This window comes from Ursus maritimus, unplaced genomic scaffold, assembly GCF_017311325.1.
Source record: "Ursus maritimus isolate PB19 unplaced genomic scaffold, ASM1731132v1 scaffold_7, whole genome shotgun sequence".
Lineage (NCBI taxonomy): Eukaryota > Metazoa > Chordata > Mammalia > Carnivora > Ursidae > Ursus > Ursus maritimus.
The window spans coordinates 53,441,472-53,449,033 of NW_024426885.1; the positions used below are offsets into that span (position 1 = coordinate 53,441,472).

The window sequence follows — 7,562 nt, forward strand, 5'->3', positions numbered from 1 at the left end:
GCCGACTTCCGCTCCCTCCCTGGTGCTAGGTTGCCATCTCCTGCCTCTCGGCTACGCCTGTCCGTGACCCCGCAGCCAGGGGCCCCGGGCCGTGTCCCAAGCAGAGCCTCGGCCCGGCCACGTGCCCTTGGCGCGGGGCGAGCTGTGAAATGGCTTTGCTGAAAATTGGTGCGGCCTCAGCCAGGGGGGCGGCCCCCTTTGTTTTCAAAATATTTCCTCCGATAGCGCTGCTTTGGCTCAGACCCCTTAGCACTTTCCAGAATCCTGCAGATGGTGCGGCAGCTGGAGGGGAAGGCAGAGGAGGAGAGTGGGGAAGAGCGCGCGCGAGGCGCGGGGCGCACGTCAGGCGACGGCATGGGCTCGCGCCAGGCCCCGCGTGTGTGGACAGGCGCGCGTGTGTGGACAGGCGCGCGCACAGGACGGTGAACAGGTCCGCCTGGAGACGGGGGCCTGCAAACGGCGAAGCTGGGGAGCCCTCCTCTGAACCAGAACTTCCCTCAGAAGCCCCGTGTGTGCCACAGACAAGGCGGGGAGAGGCCTGGAGCTTCCTCCCATCAGGCCTCTGAGGGGTTCCCCCCACTGAACTCTGGGGTTCCGTGGCACCTAGTTTGAAAAACCCTGCTGCTAAAGGAATTCCCGCCCTTCCTCGGGGGAGTTAGTACGAACAATGTTTTAAGAGAATGAGCTTTCTGAGGGAAGATGAAATTATTTTCCTAATAAATTCTAATTTGAGTCCAGCACAGCAAATGGCACACATTCTGAGAATCAGGGCTCAGAAAGTACAAAGCGGTTGATTTCACTCACTGACAAGTTTGTGGGTGCCTCTCGGAGAAGTCTTGTGAACTTGGGTCTGAATATCTGGGGCAGAGGGTGTGTGGCGAATAATACTTGTAACACTGCCTAGTTCTCTGTACAGGCACATTTCTAAACTCCTCACAGATAGGAATTCACTGACAGCCCTATTACCTATGACCTATTACCGATTAAGAAACTAAGGTCCAGAGAGGTTAAGTAACTTGCCCAAGGTCACACAGCTACTAAGCAAGGCTGTGAGCATTGCGGCTTTAGGATATGTGCTCTTAACCATTACATAATTTGCCTTTTGGCATGAGTGTGTCCCTGTGTTTGTGTATCTGTATGTGTGCACACACGCACTCGTGCCTACAAATGTTTTGGTATATAATGTCCCCAGCTGTTTACTGAACTATCTGTGTGTGTGTGGGGGGGGACATATCTGAATGTGTGTGTGTGTGTGTGTGTGTGTGTGTGTGTGTGTATTTCAGCCCGTGATTATGTGATGGTCGGTGAGGATGTGAGGATGCAGCCTCTCTCCCCAGGGCTGCAAGTTATGGAGCTCACCCCCAAGTTCTCTCTCAGCAGCCTGGCAGCAGCATGATAGAAAAACTCCCTGGCCAGAGGCAGGACCCAGAGCCTCCCAGCAGGGCCTGCTCCCCAGATCCCAGAGGTTTCAGTTTGCTGACCCAGCTCAGTACGGTCACATATGATGGAAAGGCCCCTCAGCCACTCTCTGGTCTCAGCCAGGAACGGCCCCCACCCAGAGCCCTGGTTCTCCCTTCTCACTAGGCGCTACTGGGTTTTAGAGGGGTCAACTGAATGCATTGACGTTATTAAGCTATCATGAATTTGCTTCCCAGCCTATGGACATAGCAACTTACGACAGCGCTTGAGCTCCTCGAAACCTCTGGTGTGAACCTACCCCCCAGCACCCTGAGCTGATGTGGCCTAATCTGATATGACTCCAGCCAAAAGCAAAGAACCCTGACATTCTAGGTCGTCCCGAAAGCCCTTCAAAGTAAATGCAGAGGTTTTGAGGGTTTTTGCACATGTGAGCCCCACCTTGGTGGGGAGCATGAAAGGGGAAAATTAGCTTTGGTCCATCCAACCTAAACTGACATTTAAGATGCAAAACTTCATCAGGACCCCCACCATTCTCCACCATCAAAGTCCAACTCACCAACCGGGAGACCACCCTCTGCCTGGACAAGTGGGGCCAAGGCCGGAAGACTTGCTCAGATGGAGCAGGGCTGAGCGGGCACCCTAGGCGGACCTTCCTCCCTCAGGTTCCTCCTGGTCCCAGCAGCCTGCGTGCCAACCTCCCTCAGCACAAGGACAGTCCAGCAGTCCGGTCCCGTCGTGTGTTCCCTGACTTTTGAGGCTCCCAAAGTCAAGGAGGAGGGGCTGGACAGGGAGAGGGGAGGGAGGGGGGAGCTGGTGAAAGCAGCCAGTGAGCCAGGTGTAACCATGGGAGGCCAACACAGAGCTTCCCAGGCTGGCCTCCGGGATGGCTGTTTACTTGTGGTATTCAGGAGAAGCTCAACTGGGAACTGGCTTACTTTCCACACTTTCCTCCAAATCCTTTCCAGAGAGTCCTCTAGAACCCCAGTGATAAATTTCTCAGGGCCCAGAGAAACCCACAGTCCTTCAGCACACTGCCATCTTTGTGGAACAGGGGGAGAGAGGGAGAGGGGGAAATGTGAAGGGGAGAAGCAAAAGGAGGAGGAATGAGGGGGTGCAGTTACTGGTGGCTGGGGGCTCCCACGGCCCGCCTGCCCCCTCTCTCCATGGTGGTGGATAAGGGTGGGGGGAGCAACCAGCCAGATTTGGAGCGATGGAGCAGAAGACTGAGCGTGTCCACCTCCAAGCACAGAACAAACTGCCCAGCTGGTCAGCGACCACCCCGCCCCCAGCCGTGGAAGCCACGTGGTCAGGGCAGGACAAGCAGCATTCTATCATTTATTTAGTCATCAGAGAAGAGATGACATTTATTTCCTACTTCTGTTTAAGGAATGAAACAGAGAGCTGTTTTCCTTTCCTCCTGTGTGACTTCATGACAGGCACAGGCCTCTGTGAGCGTTTCCTCATGGCTAAGATTCCCTTGGCTCCCCTGCTTTATGACTTCCCAGCAGAGGCGCTCGCCCACGGCCCCTCCCTGGGCTTCACCCATCACCTGACAACAGTCCCAAGTACTTCCACGTCTCAGACACGGGATGCAAAGATAAGCAGCCCCTGTCCCTCGGGTGGGGCAGCTTCTCCCCACACCCAGTCTCCCACTTCTATCCGGATATCATGCCCACTCCACAGTGGAGGCGGAAGAAGGTTCTAATACCCGCAGCTCAGCTCTGTCCAGGCTCTTAGAATCACCCACGTGGGCTTCCTGGGGAAGGTGGGCAGGGGCCAGCGGGGCAGTGCTCATTCTCTGCTCCTCATTTAAGGTTACCAGTTTTTCCTGTATATGGACAGCCTGGGCAGAGATGAGGGTGGGTAGAGCCGTGAGAGGCATCCCCCTCAGCCCTTACGGGGCATAGAGGACCAACCAGACTGAGACCACAGGCGCCCCTAAGTGCCTGCAGTTCCCTGGCTTCATGACCTTGGGCATCCACCACACCTCTCTGAACCTCATGTCCTCATCTGTCAAGTGGGGACGATAACCACTGTCCCTCTGTGGGGCATGTGTGGGAAAGCATTTGCTAGGGACCAGGCGAGCCGTGCGTTCTCATCCCTCACCCCAGCTCTGCCCCACCCATCTCTCGTGGGGACCAGAAACCACCCCAGGGCACATGGCAGGTGTGGGAAAGACAGCCACCACACGCTGCTTTACGTTCACCAGGCGGGAGGTGGCAGGTGAGGGCTGATTTTCCCAAGAGACAGATTTCCACTCTGGTGAGGGCCGAAGAAAGAAAGGAATATAGTAACCCATTTGAGAATGTCTACCTGGCCATTTCTCCCAACCCCAAACTTATGACTTGTATGGTTACAAGTGGCAGCTTTGTCCCCACTTCTCAGATAAGCAGCGAATCATCTCTCGCTGGAATTACTGCAATATCTCCCTCAATCACTTCCAAATCTCTATCATTTCCCAACTCCAGTCCTACATGGAAGGTTCTAGCAGCCTGAAGCCACCCAGACTTTGATTTCCCAAGGCCCACGGTGTAATCCAGTCTAGGCAGAGTGGGTGGAAAAGGGACTGCAGTCAGAGGCCCCAGGACCATGTTAGTTAAGTGTTAGTAAGTAGCCAGTGTTGCTTCTTTGTTGCCATGGAGAACAAATAGGGACCCTAGAGACAGCCTAGCATGGTGGAGACAGCATGAGTTCCAGAGTCAGACTGTCCAGGTTCAAATCCCAGCTTTGTTCCTCATCAGCCGTGTGACTTTGAAAGAGTTACTTAACTTGTCTAAGCCTCAGTTTCCTAATCTGCAAAAGAGCGATAGAATTCTAACTTCAGATGTAGGGCTTAATGAGATCATGTACGGAGAACTTGATTCACAGAAGACACAAGGCGGGAAGGCGATATGGGGAAGGGACTGGCTGCAGCATCCCACCTGAAACTGGAGATGGCCAAGTCCAGCTCACTCCCTCTCTCATCTGGGGTCACAGTTCTGGTGCTGGCCCCATACCTTGCTAATTTCATCACTGAGACCATTTAGATGCTTGAACCGCAGACTGAACCTAGTCACAAAGGGGTAGGGGAATGACACATTTCCTTGTGATTCCATGGCCAGGTTGTCCCATATCCTTGCACACTCAATCCCATGCCAACAGGGAATCACTCCCAAGACTGCTTCTAATCCCAGTTCCAGGAACATGAGCAGTTTCAGCTCCTCTGGGAAACTCAAGCCAGCTGGCACAGAGGAAACCACCCGATGCTCAGTACAGGGACTGTGACTACCCCTCCACCTGCTGCCACTACGGAGCCAAGCCCCTGCTGGAGGACACAGCCCCTAGACCCTTCATGAGACCCATATCCAGCCAGGCCAGCAGGAGCCAGGAAGAAACACCCAACACCATCCCCTGCTTAGCCAGATGTAGAAATGGAGACTTTCCTGCTGCCCCTCCTAGGGGAGCATAGACCAATGATGAGATTCAAGTCGTCAGTGCCAGCCCACATGGCACCGTGAAACATGCCGCTTGGGCCACTTCTCCAGACAAATCAGACAGGGCTCCCTGGAACCACTCAGGGCCCCCTCTTCTGCAGGAAGACCAACTCCAACCCAGCTGAGGCCACCAGGCTTGGCTCATAGTGAGTCCTTAGCAAATATTAATTATTGGTGTCATTAATCATCAAACAACTACTTACTGAGTACCAACTACGTGCCAAGCACTGGGCTAGGTCCAGGACAATCCCTGAAACATCCTGGGGCCCAGCACACCAGAGCATCTGAAAGCAAACACAGCTTCAGGTGCAGTGAAAATAAATAGGGTTCCCGCATCGCCCTGGTTTCTTCGTGACCTTGGGAGCCTTAAGCATCCCCCACCCCGCGTACACACACACATCCAGGGCTGCAGTCTCCTCTGCTGGTCCTCCTGGAAGTCCCTCTGAGGAAGCACATCCGCTGGGGGTGGGGGGCGGGGTGGGGGGCAGGGTCTGTGTGCTTTCTTCACAGGCTCTGTCACTGCCACCACCCAGCTGTCCCGCGCAGCGCAGCAACCGCCTGCAGCCTTTTCCACTCTGCTCACAGAGCCCAGCACGCCGGGTCCGAGTTCATGAATCACTCCCTCCTCTTTCCCGGCCTCGCCTCCGGAAGGGCTGCGCACACCCAGACACATCACCAAGACACCGAGTTTCCACACCAGACTCGCTGCTGATGAACCCCGAGATCCGACTGCAGTATCCGCTTTCCCCTCCCCACTTCTAGCCTCGGGGTGCTGGCCACGACTTTCAAAGCCAAGACAGCCCTTCCCCGGCCCATCGCGCTTTAGGGGCTCCTCACTGGGGGGCTGCAGGGGCAGCAGACAAAGACCGTGGATTTATTTGAGGGCAGGAGGGCATGCTTGGTCTAAAGATCCGAACCCCGGCGCCCCCGGAATTGTAAATTTCGGCCTGCAGCGTGTGCGGGTCGGTGTGGCGTGTGCTCCCAGCGAGTGCGCGGTGTGTCTGTGGCTTGAATGAGGATGAGCTGCGAGTACCTGGCAGCCGTGAATCCGAGTGCGGGTTGGGTCTGGGGGTCGCGAGTGCCTGCGTGGAGTTTTCCTTGGGCCGAGAACTCCCTCTCCCACGCTCCGATTCGCCCCCTCTTCCTCCAAAGTTTGGTGGGCCGCCGGGACGGGGAAGGTTGAGGGGCGCACGGCTGGGCGGCCTTGCCCGGGCCTCGGAGGCGGTTCCGGGACGCCGGCGCCCTACTTACCCCGGCCGCCGAGCCTCCTCCGGCGGGGGCGGATCCGACTGTCCGCGGCTGGCGTCCCGCGCCGGCAGCATCCGCTCCCAACTTTGCCCTCCTCTGCGCAGAACGCGGCAGAAGCGGCTCGGTCGCTCCGATCCCTCGCGGCCCGGGCTCTGCGCCCTCCCCGGAGGCGGTGGCGGTGGCGGCGGCGGCGGGGAGGGAGGGAGGCGCGGCCCGGCCGGTTCGCACGCCGAGCGGAAAGCGGCGCCAGGCGGGCGCCGTCCTGCGCAGCGAGCGAGCGAGCGAGCAAGCGGTCCTGCCTGGCGCCCTCCCGGCTCGGGCCCGAGCCGGCGAGCGGCCCTCGGCGGCGGAGGATTCCTGAACCGCGTCCAAGGCGCCCGGGGAGCCCTCCTCCTCCTCCTCCTCCTCCTCTCCTTCCTCACCCCACCCCACCCAGCTCCCAGCCCAGCGCGCCCGGCAACTTGGGAACCGTTGGCGAAGTTGGCGCAGCTCGGGCTGCGCGCCGGCCGGGCCTCTGGGTGGAAGGAGGGGAGGAGAGGGAGGAGCTGAGGGGGGAGGGAGGGGGCCCGCCCCCGCCCCCGGGGAGCCGCGCGCTCCAGGACCCCTCTGTGGGCCTTTGTTCCGGGAGCCGCACCTCTGGCCGCCCTCCCCGGGGACTCGCTGGGGGGCCGCTCGGATCCCCCATCCCCTCCCAGAGAGGCTGGGAGGAGCTCCCGGCCCCGGGGTGGGTAGGTGGGGGGAGAGGCGGCGTGGAAATCCTCGCGGCTTCGCCCTGCCAGAGCCTCCCAAGCCATTACCCGCCTGCCAGCCTCTCTCTCCTCCGAGAGATCCCTCTGGCTACGCTGGTTCTCCACCCCGAGCGGGGTGGGGGTCCAAATGTTGGTCCCCCAGGCTTTCAAAGACCACAGCACACCCTCTCTGGGCCGTCACAGGTCACCCACTCGCCTTACCGCCTTCTCATGCCTCCAGTCAAGAGTTCCCTTAGTGTGACACCAGGCAAGCCAGAAGGAAGTGGGGTCCACCACGGCCAGCCAGGGAGGCTTTATCTTCCCACCCTTCTGGGCAGCTGGCGCCTCCCGCGGAGGGTGGGGTGGGTGCTGCTGGCCGACGAGTGGAGGCCGGTTGCCTCCCACAGGTGGGGCAGTGCCCGGGCTAGACAGCGCCCGCTCATGGGTACAAGGCCAACTTGACCAGGAGTGCGGTGAAGTGCTGGGGTTTGGAAGACAAACAGAGACTCCCTGTTAACTGCCCGAGTCCTGTGGTGCCCTGGGCTCTGGCGTTTCTTCGGAGTCTTCTCAGCACTTAGCACCAGGAGCTAATTCAGGCCCTTTAAGGCAGTGGTCCTGGCATTTAACGGGATAGTATAGGGTTCAGAACAAGAAGTCGTTTCCCGTAAAGGAGAAATAAGAAACTCAAAAAGAC

General features: G+C 58.3%; 1 protein-coding gene across 3 annotated transcripts in view; it reads right to left on the reverse strand.

The window, feature by feature from the left end:
• The window catches only part of CHST3 (carbohydrate sulfotransferase 3), a 34,048-nt gene extending 26,844 nt beyond the window's left edge, over positions 1–7,204 (reverse strand). Inside the window, exon 1 of one of the 3 annotated variants that reach the window (XM_040624192.1) lies at positions 7,091–7,204. The gene's annotated coding sequence lies outside the window, so the exon portion shown is untranslated. The other 2 variants (XM_040624190.1, XM_040624191.1) reach the window with 2 other exon arrangements.
• Positions 7,205–7,562: the final 358 nt, after the last annotated feature.